Genomic DNA, 19,083 nt, shown 5'->3' with positions numbered 1-19,083 from the left:
GAGGCAGTCAGTCAGTCACCACATTGACGGTCAGAGGTGTTTCCTACGAAGCCTGCTAGATTTACTCAGGGTTTTCTACAGCTAACCGGCTTCAATTAGCGTCACATTTCAGCTCAGGCGTCATCCGTCCAACGATGGTGGATATTGCTTGTCCGCCTGCCACTAACTGTAGCAGGCCTGTAACTGCGTGTGCATGTTGCATATGGCGAGTGGAATACTCAACTCTTCATTGAGGCAACGCTGAAACATCCGTCCGTGTGTGAGTCAGTGCCAGATTTACCTTTGGTGCCAACATCTAAATGAAAGAAAAGTGATCGTGCAGATTCAGCAGGCTATGTTGTGAAATAGGCTTTTAAAAGTGCAGTCTTTGTTTTATTATTTATCGTTAATGCCTATTTTGGTGTGCTTGTCAATGCACAACCCCAAGCGACGTTTTTCCCCACTGCGGTCGATAACATCATTTTATTAAGCCATACAAAAGTTTTACTGTGTGTGAGGTTTAAAATGCATTCTGTCATTGCTAAATGTGTAATGTGATATATTTTAACACAGCAACAAAAAAAACGTTGAATTAATCAGATATTTATTCAGTCGTCTTCCTCGAGTAAATGGGGTGATGACATAATCTGTGCAAGAGGGAGGGAATATGGTTTCATTGGTCCTCAACTTGTGGCTCAGCCATTTCATTCAGGGTAAGTGGAGTAGCCGTGAGTTAGCCTGCCCCGGAGCAGGTTAGTTCTGAAGGATTCGTTGCCATAGAAATGTACCTAGCTAAAAGGTGAGCCCCTTTCGCATGACTGATCCCGAGTCGAACTCCGAGTTGACCAAAGTTACCTCGCTAACTCCTCAAAACAACTTTGTAGGATACCCCTCAGGTGTGGAGGAGCGTTAGGTGTGTATATACGTATGTGAGAGTGAGCGAATGAGAGAGAGAGAAATATCACCTGGTCGCTGTTACAAGATCAGTTCCCCCATGTGTGACTTCACTGAATTCTTCAACCGAGAGCAAAATAGTTAACTACAGAGTGTTTGTGTGAATTTGTTTGTTTGGTTAAAAAAAGAGTGTACACACATTCAACAATTGTCCCAGGTGCATGGTCTAAAAAACTATACTGAACAAAAATATAAACGCAACATGCAACAATTTCTAAGATTTTACTGAGCTACAGTTCGTGTGAGGAAATCAGTCAATTGAAATAAAGTCATTAAGCCCTAATCTATGGATTTCACGTGTGGGAATACAGATATGGATCTGTTAGTCACAGATACCTTAAAAAAAATGGGCCTCACAATGGGCCTCACGATCTCATCACGGTATTTCTGTGCATTCAAATTGCATTCAAATTGCGTTCGTTTTCCGTAGCTTATGCCTGCCCATACCATAACCCCACCACCACCACGGGGCACTCTGTTCACAACGTCGAAATCAGCAAACCGCTCGCCCACACAACGCTATACACGTATTCTACGGTTGCGAGGCCAGTTGGATGTACAGACATTCTCTAAAACGATGTTGGAGGTGACTTAAGGTAGAGAAATTAACATTACATTCTCTGGCACCAGCTCTGGTAGACATTCCTGCAGTCAGCATGCCAATTGCAGGCTCCCTCAAAACTTGAGACGGCATATTTTAGAGTGGCCTTTTATTGTCCCCAGCACAAGGGGCACCTGCGTAATGATCATGCTGTTTAATCAGCTTCTCGATATGACACAACTGTCAGGTGGATGTATTATCTTGGCAAATGAGAAATGCTCACTAACAGGGATGTAAACACATTTGTGGGGGTTTTACATGGAACCCAAAAGGGTTTTACCTGGAACCAAAACGGTTCTCCAAAGGGTTCTCCTAACCCTTTTTGGTTTTTGTTAGCACCTTCTAAGATTATACCCTGCACATTGAACATTATTGTTGTTGTGTGTGTACACCACTATATTTGTTAAGTTGCAATTGAAATGTACAGTATTCTGTTGTGTGCTCTGCAGGTGACAGTGTCCAATCTAGGGGACGGTTGTGTCACCCACTTTGCGGGGACATCCAGTGCTGCACCCATCGCGGCTGGGATTCTGGCCCTTGTCCTGGAGAACAAGTGAGCCTTGGTCATCCTCTCCCCTCCTGAACCTTACTCAACTGTTGCGTCAAATTCTCCACTATCAGTTTTTCATCTGCATTCCATGGCTTAGGTAGTTCGATTTGTATTTATTAGCGGTCTTAATTTCCCATCTTTATGTCTAAGTTCAAGTAGCTCCCTTTCTCTCTCTGTCTATTTGTGCAAGTGTTTTCTCTCTCTCTCTCTCTCTCAAATATAGATTGCTTTAGTGGCATGAAGTACAATTTGTAGATATTGCCAAAGCAATATTGTAGTACAGAATTTCAGTAAATAATGAATAAAGGATAATGAAATAGAGTTTATTTCAGTAGTGGGGCGGCAGGTAGCCTAGCAGTTAAGAGCGCTGGACCAGTAACCCAAAGATCGTTGGTTCAAATCCTTGAGATGACTAGGTGAAAAGTCTGTCCATGTGCCATTCAGCAAGGCACCTAACCCTAATTGCTCCAGTAAGTCGCTCTGGATAAGAGCGTTTACTAAAATGTAATAATAATAGTTCATTGTAGTAGTAGTAATAATAATACTACATACTGTATAATCACTACAGTTGTTGTATTGTGTAATTTTTGGTTGATACATTTCATTTAATAAGATTAACAATGGCTAATAAATGAATAACAAAATGTACATGGATGATGGTTACACTATGTATTGCTTGTACGTTATATACGATGTAAAAACTTCAGGGAATTAATGTTCGTGGGGTTCCCCTCAGGCTATGGCAATCATATACATTTCTGGCAGTAATGAACTCAGCAAAAAAAGAAACGTCCCTTTTTCAGGACCCTGTCTTTCAAAGATCATTTGTAAAAATCCAAATAACTTCACAGATCTTCATTGTAAAGGATTTAAACACGGTTTCCCATGCTTGTTCAATGAACCATAAACAATTCATGAACATGCACCTGTGGAACAGTCGTTAAGACACTAACAGCTTACAGACGGTAGGCAATTAAGGTCACAGTTATCAAAACTTAGGATACTAAAGAGGCCTTTCTACTGACTCTGAAAAACACCAAAAGAAAGATGCCCAGGGTCCCTGCTCATCTGCGTGAATGTGCCTTAGGCATGCTGCAAGGAGGCATGAGGAATGCAGATGTGGCCAGGGCAATAAATTGCAATGTCTGTACTGTGAGACGCCTAAGACAGCACTAGATAGGACGGACAGCTGACAGCCCTCACAGTGGCAGACCACATGTATCAACACCTGCAGAGGATCGGTACAGCCGAACATCACACCCGCGGGACAGGTACAGGATGGCAACAGAAACTGCCCGAGTTACACCAGGAACGCACAATCCCTCCATCAGTGCTCAGACTGTCCGCAATAGGCTGAGAGAGGCTGGACTGAGGGCTTGTAGGCCTGTTGTAAGGCAGGTCCTCACCAGACCGGCAACAATGTCGCCCGTGGGCACAAACCCACCGTTGCTGGAATAAACAGGACTGGCGAAAAGTGCTCTTCACTGACGAGTCGCGGTTTTGTCTCACCAGGGGTGATGGTCGGATTTGCGTTTATCGTCAAAGGAATGAACGTTACACTGAAGCTTGTACTCTGGAGGGGGATCGATTTGGAGGTGGAGGGTCCATCATGGTCTGGGGCAATGTGTCACAGCATCATCGGACTGGGCTTGTTGTCATTGCAGGCAATCTCAACGCTGTGTGTTACAGGGAAGACATCCTCCTCCCTCATGTGGTACCCTTCCTGCCGGCTCATCCTGACATGACCCTCCAGCATGACAATGCCACCAGCCATACTGCTCGTTCTGTGCGTGATTTCCTGCAAGACAGGAACGTCAGTGTTCTGCCATGGCGAGCAAAGCCCAGATCTCAATCACATTGAGCACGTCTGGGACCTGTTGGATCGGAGGGTGAGGGCTATGGCCATTCCCCCAAGAAATGTCCAGGAACTTGCAGGTGCCTTGTTGGAAGAGTGGGGTAACATCTCACAGCAAGAACTGACAAATCTGGTGCAGTCCATGAGGAGGAGATGCACTGCAGTGCCTAATGCAGCTGGTGGCCACACCAGATACTGACTGTTACTTTTGATTTTGACCCCCCCCTTTCAGGGGCACATTATTCCATTTCTGTTAGTCACATGTCTGTGGAACTTGTTCAGTTTATGTCTCAGATGTTGAATCTTGTTATGTTCATACACATTTTTACACATGTTAAGTTTCTGGAAAGAAACGCAGTTGACAGTTAGAGGGCGTTTCTTTTTTTGCTGAGTTTATTTGCGATTTCTCTGTCACCCAGAATAACAGCTGTCATAGGGATTCAGCTCTTGGGTTTCCAGTGCTTTGAATTGTATCGATGTTTTGGGTCTTAATTTCAAATGGTGCAACATTTTTTGGTGTACTTTTCTTTATATTTACAATTAAAGGGAATCTTCCAAGTTCTGCTCTGCGTGCATTATTTGTTACTTTCTTTTGGATATTTAGGATAATTATTTTGGGTTTTCTCCAAATGCTTATAATCGTAATTGCAGGTTGAACCCCAAATCTCGCTTCCATATATAGGTCAATTTGTAAAATTACACTATTTAATATTTTGCCTCAAATCTGGATAGGAATATTTATTTGGGAGAATTGTCTTTTTATGGAGTAAAATGCTTTGTAGGCTTTTTATTTTAGTGCATTCCAAAATCATTCCAAAATCATGGGCATTAATATGGAGTTGGTTCCCCCTTGCTGCTATAACAGCCTCCATTCTTCTGGGAAGGTTTCCCACTAGATGTTGGAACATTGCTGCAAGGACTTGCTTCCATTCAGCCACAAGAGCATTAGTGAGGTCGGGCAATGATGTTGGACGATTAGGCCTGGCTCACAGTCGGCATTCCAATTCATCCCAAAAGTGTTTGATGGGGTTGAGTCAGGGCTCTGTGCAGGCCAGTCAAATTCTTCCACACCATTTCTGTATGGACCTTGCTTTGTGCACGGGGGCATTGTCATGCTGAAACAGGAAAGAGCCTTCCCCAACTATTGCCACAAAGTTGGAAGCACAGAATCGTCTGGAATGTCATTGTATGCTGTAGCTTTAAGATTTTCCTTCACTGGAACTAAGGGGCCTAGCCCGAACCATGAAAAACAGCCCCAGACCATTATTCCTCCTCCACCAAAGTTTACAGTTGGCACTATGCATTCAGGCAGGTAGCGTTCTCCTGGCATCCGCCAAACCCAGATTTGTCCGTCGGACTGCCAGTTGGTAAAGCTTGATTCATCACTCTGTGCGTTTCCACTGCTCCAGAGTCCAATGGCGGAAGCTTCACACCACTCCAGCCGAATCTTGGCATTGCGCATGGTGATCTTAGGCTTGTGTGCGGATGATCGGCCATGGAAACCCATTTCATTAAGCTCCCGACAAACAGTTATTGTGCTGACGTTGCTTCCAGAGGCAGTTTGTAACTCGGTATTGAGTATTGTAACAGCAGACAAACGATTTGTACGCGCTAGGTGCTTCAGCACTCAGCGGTCCCATTCTGTGAGCTTGTATGGCCGACCACTTTGCGGCTGAGCCGTTGTTGCTCCTAGATGTTTCCACTTCACAATAACATCACTTACAGTTGACCGGGGCAGCTCTAGCAAGGCAGAAATTTGATGAACTGACTTACATTTACATTTACGTCATTTAGCAGACGCTCTTATCCAGAGCGACTTACAAATTGGAAAGTTCATACATATTCATCCTGGTCCCCCCGTGGGGAAAGAACCCACAACCCTGGCGTTGCAAGCGCCATGCTCTACCAACTGAGCCACACGGGACCGTGTGGCTTGTTTGAAAGGTGGCATCCTATGATGGTGCCACATTGAAAGTCACAGAGCTCTTCAGTAACGCCATTCTACTGCCAATGTTTGTCTATGGAGATTGCATGGCTGTGTGCTTGATTTTATACAGCTGTCAGCAATGGGTGTGGCTGAAATAGCCAAATCCATCAATTTGAAGGGGTGTCCATATACTTTTGTATATATAGTGTATTTCCTAATTTCCTAATCTCGCTCTCGCTCTCTTGCTCTCTCTCTCACTCTTTCTGCACTGCGTTGGTGTGTGGACTTGTGCCCTAGTCGTGATTGTAGCTCTGTAACTTTGTAGCTGTCCGTGGCTTCTGCCTGCTGCCGTTCCTCAGTGTTATTGATGAGCCCAGGGCAGGGCTTTACCGCTCCACCTGTCATGCCACGCCGTCCAGTCTCGCCCGCTTGGCCGTAAAATGGACCGGAGGTCCCCTGGGCGAGTTGCACTCCCAGGACATTACTGGTTAAGGGCTTGTATGACCTGCATCACACAGCCTATTCTATATATCACATCCCAGGGCCGATATTTCTCTCACGTCTTAATGGAGCTGAGCAGAGCACATGCACTCACACACACACACACACACACACACACACACACACACACACACACACACACACACACACACACACACACACACACACACACACACACACACACACACACACACACACACACACACACACACACACATTAGTACTGTCATAACACCCACAACTTCACAAACAGAGTACAAAAAAAACGCACACACACTGTGCAATTAAAATAATTATCTCTGTCTACTCTCCAACCCTTTTCTCCTGGTTCAATGTGTTGACTCCAAATCTCTTTTCCAGTTTTACTTTAGTCCCTCTATGTAAATATCACATACTTCATTCCATCCTTTCATCAGTTTTACAGCTCTTTAATATTCTGTACGTCTATTTCAATCTTTTACATTCTCAACATTCTCAACACCATTTTGGCTACTTTGCCTCCACTAATTCTCTCAACCTCTGTTCATTCCCTCCATCTTCAGTCCACCTTTTATCATCCCTCTCTTTTACCCGCTCCCGACACACTTAGAGTCTGTCTGTACCGCTCTAGTCTCCCATCACCAATGACAACCCCAAGCTCTACCCTTACATTTACTGTATTTTATTATAACTGTATTTAACCAGACAAGTCAGTTGAGAACCAGTTCCTATTTACAATGATGGCCTGGCCAGTGGCGAGACTAAAGCATCTCCTGTCACTCTGTCTGTGTGTGAGTATGTGGTGTGACTCTGTGGTCAGGTTATTAATGGAGGACGGTGTGTGAGAGATGATTCCTCATTAACCCTGGTGGCCAGTGCTCAGCCAGGGGTCAGCCAGCCCCGCTCTGGGAAAGGTCCCATATTCAGACACATGAGCGCAAACAAATGATCTTTTAATTTGCTCCAATCACAGAACTGACAGTTCTCTCTCTCTCTCGTTCTCTCTCCACCTCTCCACCCCCACCCCACTTTTTCGCCCTCTCTTTCTTTCTCCCCCTTCCTCTGTCTGTTCCAACCCTGTTTCTTTTTCTTTCCCTCTGTTCCCACCTTCTGTCTGCTCTCTTCCGCTCTGCGTTGTCCATCTTCATCTGTCTGTCTATCTGTCTGAGCCACTGAGAGCAGGATAGCAGGGTGCTCAGTAGGGGTTGGTGTCGTGTGCAATCAGCTAGGGTTCTCAGTGGGGACAGCACCCTCTAATTGGTCTCAACTCAAACACTCCCTGAGACACAAACTGATGATTGGGGTATTATGTGTGGTTTGCGTATTATCAGGGCCTTACATGCAACAGTCCCTGGACCTCACCCACAACCTCAGAAACACACTAAAAGACAGGATCTTCATCATCTCTGCTCTGCTCTCCCTGCTCTGTCTTCATTTTGTCCCTATTAATCCTCCCAGAAATGGGAGCCAGAGTCATAGGAACTCTTCACGTTTGGCCATAATCTTTTAATGTGGCGTACTTTAAGCCTAAGTGAGCCCATTTGGAGTGACTGTGCGCAGACTAGGATTCTCCCTATCTGTTATCTGCACAAGTGTTACTAATGGTTTTATCAATTAGGCCTCGTCCAATAACTGCATGCCTGTGATCTCCTTTAAATACAACCCGTGCAGTGCTGATTTGTGTAGTTAATGAGTGTGTGGATGTGTGTCGGACTGTGTGTAGTCTCTCTCTCTCTCTCTCTCTTTTTTCAACTCTCTCTCTCTCTGTCTCTCTCTCTCTTCCCTCTCTTTCCTGTAAGGTCTGATGTGCTTCTTCAGAAGATCCTAATGTGATGTGTACCCTAGCTGAGTGTATGTTCGCTTCCTAAAATGAGATGGTCAAGTCCAGGCTAGAGTGCCATGTTCTAACGGATCATATCCTTCTGAATGAAAAGCATCACACTTATCACACAGATGTACCCCTCAGTCATTGCTCAAAATAGGAAAAACTGGAAATATTGATCACTGTATTGTATGTATGCTTTGCGTAAATCTATATATATCAGCACTTTTATCCCTTTCTTTCCCTTAACCTCTGTACTTACCCTAGTTTTTATTTTTTCCCTTCCCCTCTTTTCCTCCCTGTAGACTCCACAGTGCAGAAATAAATAGTTTATTGTTGATTTGCTCTGTCTTCATGTAAATGATTTAACGGGGACAATGTTATTCCTGTGGGTCCTGACCTTGTCTCTCTCTCGCTCTCTCTCCCTATCTCTCTCGTCCTCTCTCGATCCCTCTCTTGCTCTCTTTTTCTCTCCATCTATCGCTCTCTCTCTTCCTCTCTCTCTCTCTCTCTCTCTCTCTCTCGCTCCCTCTCTCTATCCCTGCTGCATTGCCTCCTCCTGTGGGCTGGACACTCTGTCCTTGTGGCTCTCCCCCCGTCTCCCCCTCCCCACCCCATCCTCCCCACTCTCCCCCCTGCCCTCCCCACTCTCCCCCCTGCCCAGACCCTGTGTGTGTGATAAATTATTCGTGGGCATGCTCCGAGGGCCCAGGGCTGCTCATTCCTACACACAGAGGGGCCGCATTGATCCGGCCTGTGGTTCAACTTAATTGGAAACACAGTTATGCCTACTAGCTAGAGACACACTCGAAAACATATACACACACACACACACTCACTCAGAACAAACACACACACATATGCATACGCACAAGTATACACAGCACCAGCAATATACTCCAGCATGCACACACAGATTCACACGAAACATCCTCCCCTATTAGGGGGCAAAAAAGAAACACAGAACATTCGCTTGGAAATCGCTCTTACAGATATCACACACTCACAGCTCCTAAACTCGCCAGCATGCACACATGCACACGCAGACACACACGTAAACACACACACGCACGCGCGTGCCTGCACACACTCACCACGTGCACACACTCACCACGCGCGCACACACACACACACACACAGAGAGACACACATGCACGCTCAAGCATGCACGCACGCACACCCTACACCGTTAAACATGCATGCTATTCCTAACCAGCAGCAGTAAAGAGGAGTAACAGTACACAGTGGAGTAATAAGAAGGCCAGGGTTATTGATCTGCCCAGCACACTGACTATCATACAGCTAATAGATTACATCAGACGCATCAGAGCAGTCAAGTCAATGAGGGGTGATCCTATTAACTGGGGATTTGTAAACAGTTGTGTGTTCACTCACTCAGACGTCTGCTCAAGGTTTGGGAGAGTTTGTGGGGCTTGGCAAGTGGACAGAGGGTGGGTGCGATGGGGGGTTTTGGGGCATATTTAGTAGTTCTGTCTCTGGCTGTCCTGGGTAAAATGCCAGGAGGTTTTCTGAGCTTTCTGAGGTTGTTTCTGCTGTGGCCCAAACCCTGCTCATGCCTGTAGGGGGAAAACAGAGATGTGGTGCCAAAACAGAGAGAAGGAAAGAGAGAGAGAGGGAGAAAGAAAGAGGGGGGGAGAGAGAGAAAGAATGAGGGGGAGAGAGAGAGAAAGAAAGAGGGAGCGAGAGGGAGAAAACAGACTCACAAATAGACAGAGAGAAATGAAATCAGGTTCCCAGCCAATAGTGTGTTTTTAAGTGCAAAATGCCCTTTTCCAAATAAATAGATCTGTGTCACTGTGTGCTAAGGGACAGCGAAACCCACGCCAGGGTTCAATAATTAATTCCCGAGTCGAGGGTTTTGGAGAGGCGCTGATTGGGATGATTTTTTTTATTCTGTTATGATACAAAGGAGGTCGTTTGAAGTAATTTGTCCCAGAGAGAGCAGCTTGGAATACCATACAGGCTTTGATTTAGCAAAGCAAATGTAATTTAGTTTGCTTTATGCAAACCAGTCGGGGCCGGGGGGGGCTTCTCTGATTTCACCGGAGGGGTGGGGGGTGGAGGGGGCGTGGGGGAGACCGTGCACGTTAACCGAATCACGCCACAGCACTGCCTATATTTACTACAGAACATACACACACATACACACACTGTGAGCAACAGTTCAAAAGTACAAAGCCAAGCTCCCCACTCTGGATCCCTTTGAAATCAAAGCTCAAAATAATGGATTGTGCTGTGCTCTCCCTTTTTTAAATGTTTGATATTTTCTATTATTAGTGGTATTACTCCTATGGTGTACTGTAGCACTCGCCGGTTGCACTTGCTGGTTGCCAGTGTTTTGTTTGTTTTGTTTTCTATTGTAAAGGAAAGCTTTTTGAAAGCATTATCCCCCTATATGTGATAGAATTGGTTTGGTTGGACTGAGCCTGATATTTCCTGCCCATAGATTACATCTTCCAGCACCACAAATGGGTGTTGCATTACGGATGTTCTTGTATTAACCATGGCCATGGGATTGTCATATGACTGTAAGTCGCTCTGGATAAGAGTGTCTGCTAAATGACATACATATAAATGTCAAATTACAGTTGTATAGAGCAGGTAGAACCTCATTCCACAATTGAAACACATGCTTGTTGTCTAAATGGGATTTGTTTACGAGCCACTATTTTGAAACCGAAACACTGGACATTGTAGTTGGATATTGTACAGTTTAGCTACAAGCTGATCGTGTTCTGTAAAGGACACCAACGTGTACAGTATGTGAGCTTGATACGGCGTCGCCACAACCGTAATAAACACCTTTAATCAACTTTGCTGTGCTTTCGCGTAGCAGACATGACAGCTTCTCTTTGGCTGTCGAAGCCGACACCAGTGCTACCTAGTCCGAGAACTTAATGTTAGAGATGGGTGGTCAACACCGTTTTTAAGTTCCATTCAAGTCTATTTTCTTAGCCAGCGATAATGAGTGGATAAAGGGAGAAAACCCAATTTCCTTTCTGCTTTTTTATATCCTGAAAAGGCTCTCCTTGACGACCCTTTGGTCTTTTGTTAGAGAGAACGGAGCTAATATCCTCTAGCTCTCTGTGCAGTTTAAAGGTCTTAATTGGATTCCATTAGTATATTGCTTGGCATGACACTTGAGTCTGCTGTATTAGAATACCCTGCTCGGGATTAAAAGTATCCTCTGTTCATTCTTTCCGCCAGCCCCTTTGTTACGTCTCCAATATACTTCGTTGAATTCTTAGTTTTCGCCAACTTTATTAAGCTTGAAATGACTTAAACATATTATTTTACTTGTAGAGGATGTGCAGTAATGGGCACAATGGCAGGCCCAAATCATGTGCACTTATTCATGTGTGTGTCCACTTTCTATGCTAAGCCAAATATACATGTGTTTCATACCAAATCGTGTATAGCCTACATGTGTTTTTGTGTATCTTCAACTCCCTCTAGATTTCATCATAAAGGAAGGAATGCTTCTTGCTGTGGTTTGATGGAGTGTACAATACACATATTGTACATTCATGTATTTGATTGTATTCGTCTTTATCTTCCCAGTCCTGACTTGACATGGTGGGATGTGCAGCATCTGATCGCCATGACAGCCAAGGTCCCCGCCCCCAAAGAGCCAGGATTTTGTGTCAACGGAGCAGGGTACCACATCCATGACAGGTACTAGTTACACACACGGTGTAAACACACCACACACATCATGTATACCACATATACTGTACTGTAGCCAGTGTTGGGATTAGTTACTTGGGGAAAGTAATGTATTACATATTACTCGTTGCGTTTAACAAAAGTAACATGTTACTTAACAATATTACTTTGTGTGGAAATGAATGTGTGAGATTACTCATTATATTACTTTGCGTTACTTTCCTGATAAATTGTTTGACTATCGGGGGGAGCAAGGCGAGCTACTTACTAACTCAGGTTTGATAACTGGTTTCTCCTTTCATCTGTGGCACTGCTTTCCTGTGCTACTCTACACGTGCTGCTTAATTATCCATATATACTATTAGCCAAAGATCTGTACAGATTTACTAACTTTTCATTCTAAATCTTTCTCTAGAGCCTCCATTTCTGGTTATAGACCGCACGGACATGGACCCATAGAGACGTATAGATGACACACGTGCCACTATCACAGAAGCAATCAATGGCAAAGAGCAGAGGTTAACCCTCTATACATTTTTATGGAGGTAGCTGTCATGACAAACAGCCTTTCTCCACTCGCTTGCGAGAACTAAATTAAGTTGAGATCGGATAATGGAAACGCGCCCAGTAGAGATAGGATTCTGAAAGTAACGCATGCATTAGTTGACAATGTAACTGTAATAATATTACCCAATTTTAAAAAAAAGAACACTACTTTACTCCGTTACTCATAAAAGTAATCTGATTACATAACCTGTTACTTTTGTAACACATTACCCCCAACACATTACCCCCAAGCCTACAAACAACGCACATACTACAGCCATTGACATATCATGAACATGACACATAGACGCATGCACACACGCACAGAAACACACACACACAGAAACACACACAAACACATACGAACTAGGGACATATGTTACATACACCACACACCTATGGAAAACACACACGCTACAGCCAAACAGTCCCACAGACAACACCTGTACCCTACACAACACACCCTACACTACAGACAACACATATATATACCTCAGATACTACACCATACTACTGATATTACACCCACATTGTAAAACAGACACCTGAATAAATTATTTTGGCAGGGCAGAAGTAGCGTTGTTAGTGTCACCATTCATGTGTCTGACGAGTGTGTCTGAGCGTGTATAGATGCTGTGATTTACTGCACCGAGCAGGGCTCAGGAAAATGAAAGCCTTCTCTCCTAATGAGGGGCGGCAGGTAGCCTAGTGGTTAGAGTGTTGGGCCAGTAACCGGAACGTTGCAAGATCAAATCCCCGAGCTGACGAGGTAAAACTCTGTTGTTCTGCCCCTGAACAAGGCAGTTAACCCACTGTTCCTAGGCCGTCATTGAAAATAAGAACTGACCTGCCTAGTTAAAAAAAGTGCAGAGTGAGAGAGGCTGTAAGCGGCAGGCTCCTCCAGATGTCGTATAAACACTTTTACAACGCCTTCACAATGTCAGCCGGGCAATGGCATTGCAGTAATCAGTCTAGAGTTGTAATGTATTTTTGCTCTCTCTCCTCATCTCTCTCTCTCGAAATCTCTCTCCCCCTTGCTCCCCTCTTTTCTTATCTCTCTCCCCCTTTCACTGCATCTTTATCAGTCACTCTCTCCCTTCATCTCTGTACTTTATCTTTCTTTCTTTCCATCTGTCTTTCTGTCTCCGCCTTTCTACTGTATTTCTTTCTCTCTCTCCTTCCTTCCTCTCTCTCCTTCCTTCCTCTCTCTTTCTTTCGGTCTAATCCTTCTCTCTCTCTCTCTTGGCGATATATACAGTATAATAAAACAGATTATAACCAGTCTGTTTCTCTGAGAAGAATAGATTAATTAGATTATAATGATTCATCACATCACAATGCAGTTGTTGTTGAAATGTATAAATTTAGGTAATGTGGCTGAGGACTGGTAATGCCCTGATCATATTGTTGCTCTGTTCTCAGTAATTACAACTAATGGTTTATTGCTGGGATAAAGACCGTCAGAGCAGTGCATGGGTTTAGGGTCACTTAACATGGGAGATGGGGATGAAATACAACATATCTTAAAGCTAAGAGGAGATATTGTATTGCAGTAGAAATTAGGGGAGAGTGTGATGATGCGGGCTATTGCCTCAATCACATAAACATGTTTTTCTTCAGGTCAAGAACAGTTTTATTCTACGATGGTAAAGTGTATTGAAGACGATTGGGGAAAAACATGGTTAACAAAACAGAAACAACATCACAAATTCACACGACACATTAAAGATGGCAAACGTATGAGTCTTCACAAAGAGGTTATGGTGTAAGGAAGTCCGTTGCGTAGGGTGTGGGATCTGGGAGGGTTTTTTTCCTCTGCTTCTCTGAGGATCGGTTTACTTTTCAGGAACGATTGTCGGGGTTGTAGCTGAGTTATAGCTGCGTTGGGAGGAGTATTTCTGCGCATGATATATGTGTATGTGTTGTGTACGTGTGTAGTTTGTAGTTTAGTTTAACAAGGTAGGCTAAAGGTTTCATTGGGGACATGTGTGTGCTGTATTGAGGACAGATGGCTGTTGTGATAGGAGCAACTGCATGGCTTCTAGGGTTGCGATAGAATAGTTGTTTCACAGGAGGTTGATGTAGAGGAGAAAGGGGGGCGGGTGTATACCCAGAACTCCATCTGTGTGACCTCCATATAGACTACGGAGCTTTAGAAACACTGATGGCGTAGACCGACCCCCAGCTCCCATCGCCACGGCGACAATAAACATGTCAGCCGCCACACGCCAGCGCAATCTGCAATCAGATTTACTGTGCATGAAATATGGCGGCGCTTTTATTGGTCTAAAGGCTTGTCACTCATCATTTATTGTCTGTTGCTAGGCCTGCTGGGATGTCAGTGAGTTGCCTGCCCCCTCTGGAGCAAGAGAGAGAAAGAGAGAGAGAGAGGGGGAGAGAGGAAGCGGAAAAGGAGGCGCAGAGTGAGCGAGGCAGAAGGAGGCGCAGAGAGAGAAGGGGGCAGAGATTGGAAGAAGGGAGGGGGAAGAAATAGAGAGAGTGATGGAGCTGGAGAAAAAAAGCAAAAAATAACATGCATCCATCCTATTTCATTGTGAAATGGGTTTATCAGGTTGACAGAGTAACAGTGTCAGTGCAAGCCCAGGTCCATACAAATGAAGCTGCTCTGGCACCCTCTCATACAGCTTTGTATTCCTTTGAACACTGACACCTATTGATCATGTGGTTGACAGTGGGAAAATGTATCTCTGGTTAGTATCTTCACTTGAAGTGTCTGACCCAGAAATAGCACGTCGAGGTGTGTCAGCACTTGGAGAGGATATAGTCCAAAGCACTGCACGTCCAAACAGGCTTCATTTCCTTTAATCTCTTTGGATAGAATAGGTAAAACTATTGTAATTACACCGTGGAAGATTGGATGGAAAATAATTGAGAGAAAAGATCAAAGAAATGGTGCCGTCCCTGCAAAGACAAAGTGAATATCAAGGAGAATGAGAAGCGAAATGGTATAAAAAAAATAAAAAAAACGAAAGAAAAAATGAGAAGATTCCAATCCCCCTTTTTGAAAAATGATGCTCCGCTCATGGAGAACTATTAGAATGTTTACATTTGCGGCATTTTGTTCCATATCAAAATAATTAATTGCCTCCGTTTTCAAATTAAAAGTACATTACAATGCAATTAAGGATGCAAATGAGTCTAGGCCTGTCGCATACAGCCAGAAAAAGTGAGAGACAGAAATAGAGAGAGAATGTGGTGATGCATGAGAGTTGGTGTGCATTGTTGTGTATTAGTGTTAATGTATCTTTGCGTGTGTCTATGTGTGTGTGCATTTGTTTGTGTGCATTTTTGTATGTATGTGTGTGTGTGTGTGTGTGTGTGTGTGTGTGTGTGTGTGTGTGTGTGTGTGTGTGTGTGTGTGTGTGTGTGTGTGTGTGTGTGTGTGTGTGTGTGTGTGTGTGTGTGTGTGTGTGTGTCTTTGAATGAAGAGGATCACATTTGAATTGTGTCCTCTTAAACAACTACAGGGTAATCAGGTCACTCTCCTCATAGTAACTAATGGACCATAGGATGGTACATATCTCTTACACACACTAAGATCCTCCTTGTTTTGTATCTTATAACTAGACATACACATCAATACAAAACACACACAACACAGCACACCGCAAACACTCCTCTCTGTCTTTCCTCCCTCCCTCCCTCGGGCTGTGACCTCCAAGCCAGCGTTTCATGAAAGATGTCTACATCCCTGCAGAACTGTGGACCGTAAAACATAATTTTGCCATAACGTTCCCTCTTTGGAGAGAAAACAGATATAAAAGTATATAGCGTGTGGTTTACTGCGGCCCCTTCACCCATCCTGGCAGCAGCAGCGGCTGATGGATGCTCCGCATCGCCCGCCTTTTAATTGCTCGTAAATTTTTGATCCAGGGGAAACGCCACGTTCTCCTTGTCCCCTTGGCGACATGGGTGACAGAGCAGCTGGAGGGGGACAGGGGGAGGGAAAGGGAGGTGTGTGGGGGGGCTATAAAAGACCCTCACACAGACAGAAGAACCATGAACACCAGAACAGGAGTATCTGGGATAGAAGACAGAATGCAGACCATAGAAACACTGTTAGGGATCTCACAGAGTAGAACACACGATGTAGGCCTGGTTAAGAGGATGTTGCAGACAAACTGATAAACTATGTCAATAATAAGGAGAGTATATGGCGTCCAATATTTATTTCTCCCATCAACAGTTTGAACATGAGAATAGAAAGTTCAAGCTGTGTCTTATATGTTGATTAGTATCAAGTCTCTTTTAATTACATCTGAGAATAATGTTTCATTGTGTGTGTGTGTGTGTGTGTGGGTTGGTCTGGGCCTGTATTGCAAGGGGCTTGTGTACAACTGACACTCCTGTCATTTGGACACACTTTTAAGGGGGTTACGGGCTGGAAGACTGCCTCACCACAAAATAAAACAGATTTTCTTGCTAGCTTGGTTATTTTAAAACGAAACTCCGGATGTTTGCGCAAATTGCCTGCCTCAGAAACCTAAGAGAATTATACGAGAAGGTTGGTTGAAAACTATACACGGAGAGTTCTTTAAGTACTGAAATATAGTCTGCTAAATTTGCATACTCACAGGCGTTGTAGTAAAGTAGTCCTTTAAGTGCCTTTACAGTGTTGACAGTAATGGATGAAAGTGAGCAGTTTGATAAATGACTCATCAGAATTCACATCTCTGTGACTGGTGGGTCCCCAAGTGGAACAGATGTGCATATGGTCTTGTTTTGTTGTGAATTATGTTGAGGTGATTATACAGATACAGTACATCCAGAAGTATTTAGGTTTGCTTGACCATTTCCTGTAGTGTAAAGAAAAACATGCGGTATTGATATAATTGTGAGTGGGGGGTAATCAGAGGTAAAAGTGATTATTAAAACATTCTATAGAAGGAGAGTATCTAAATTAATGACACTTAGGAAATGTGAAGCTTTAATGTGAAATCATGCAAATACCTATACAATTACATCACAATTTGCAACAATTTGAAATGATCAGGTCTAATGATATTTGATACACCTTGTGTATTGGCTCAATATAAATGTGTGCCACTGCATCACTGTGCTAGTACAGTTTACTATGGATAGAGACTGCCTATGAGATTTTCGGGGACTCCTCTGTACCAGACTAGCTTGTTCTTTGAAGGAAACAATTAAATTCTCTCTCACCTCCCTCCCTCCCTCCTCTCCCTCCCTCCCCACTCCCTGTTCTCTGTTCTGCTCTCTGTCCTCCCTGCTGTCCGCCCTGCTGTGTGAGTGTTCTTGGCCAGTCTCATTAGTTAGTGTTCCACTAGGTGGGTCTGTCTATAGTGATCTCTCCTCACATTGATTCTGATCCCTCTACACCCCGCAGCAGCCCTGCATGGCCAACACACACATTGATATTCCACAGGTCACTGTCTAGGGCCAGAGGTTAGAGGTCAGAGGGCACTCTGTAGGCTCACGCTCATCTTTTCAGGCTCATCAATGTTTTGGAGCAAGACAGGGGAGGGGGACGATTGTATCACACACACATACTAACAAAAACACACATACTGTACATACTGTGGGTTGGAACCGATTTAGGGAATAGAACCGAAAGCCGGAAAATAACGTCATTTTCCGAGGAATGGAAACAGATCTGGGAAATGAAAGTGATCTCTAGTGAACCATATTTTTTCATATATTCCTAATATCTAGTATATAATTATGTAATTCAGTGAAGTGCTGATGCTAGTAAAAGCCTAAACACTTTCCATTTCATGTCATGTCATGATGTTCAACGCTTCAGGCCAAGTCCCCTTACATGTCCACGCCACTCTCTCGCTCTCTACCCACCTGTGAAATGTCAGTTGTATATCATTTAGGTTTCAACCCCATATACATACACACCTGCATGGACGCACACACACATACTGTACACACACTTCCACTCGACCGACACACAATGGCCAGGGCCTGTTCTGCTGGCCACAGAGGGAGAGAGATGGGTTACCATGATCAACCTCACCAGCATCACCCCCAATTACTCATTCTCTTAAAGGCCTATTAAAACATAATTGCGCAGCGATTTACATCCAAGTTAATGTGGCCCCGGATAATGTATTATTTTCCATAAGCCTTTTTCTTTTGTGTTGGCCAGAAAAGGAGAGAGCGACTGTAATTTCCTGAGTCATGAGGAAAAGGCGCGTTGGCAGCAGAGTGTAATTGTTTAAACCCCCTCGCAGACACCTTCCAGTCGCCCCCTTTTAATCCTCGTTATCGCTCTCATTAGCCCGAGGTCAAAGGTCACCCAGCGCCCCAGAAACACAAACACAGGCACCGTGGAGGGGCGGTAGAGGGGGGTCCTTCTCCTATCCGTACTCTCTACTGCGGCTCTACCGAGGATGCATCTTCCACCCCTGCTTAGGGCATAGGATGTGTGTGTTGGAGGCTAGTTGAGCCACCTCTGCCTTCACCTCTGCTTGTGATCTGTCTGCAGGAATCAGGACCTTGTTTTCCCCCCAGTGTCCCTCTCTAATTGAAGCTAATAATGATCAATTTAAGTAATTAAGTGCTTTGCCTGCTTGGATGAGGGCTGGCTGGTGAATGCATTTGCAGAGCAGGGCTGCACTTGTCTACCTTCCCTGCTGCTACCGGTGGGGCTGTGGATGGAGGATGGAGCTGAGGGTAGGGTTTGAGGTTCCAG

General features: G+C 44.4%; 1 pseudogene; it reads left to right on the top strand.

The window, feature by feature from the left end:
* LOC139572614 (PC3-like endoprotease variant B) overlaps positions 1-19,083 on the top strand; it is a 143,462-nt pseudogene that overhangs the window by 90,063 nt on the left and 34,316 nt on the right.

Source organism: Salvelinus alpinus, chromosome 4, assembly GCF_045679555.1.
Source record: "Salvelinus alpinus chromosome 4, SLU_Salpinus.1, whole genome shotgun sequence".
NCBI lineage: Eukaryota > Metazoa > Chordata > Actinopteri > Salmoniformes > Salmonidae > Salvelinus > Salvelinus alpinus.
This window is presented reverse-complemented; position numbering and strand designations above follow the sequence as displayed.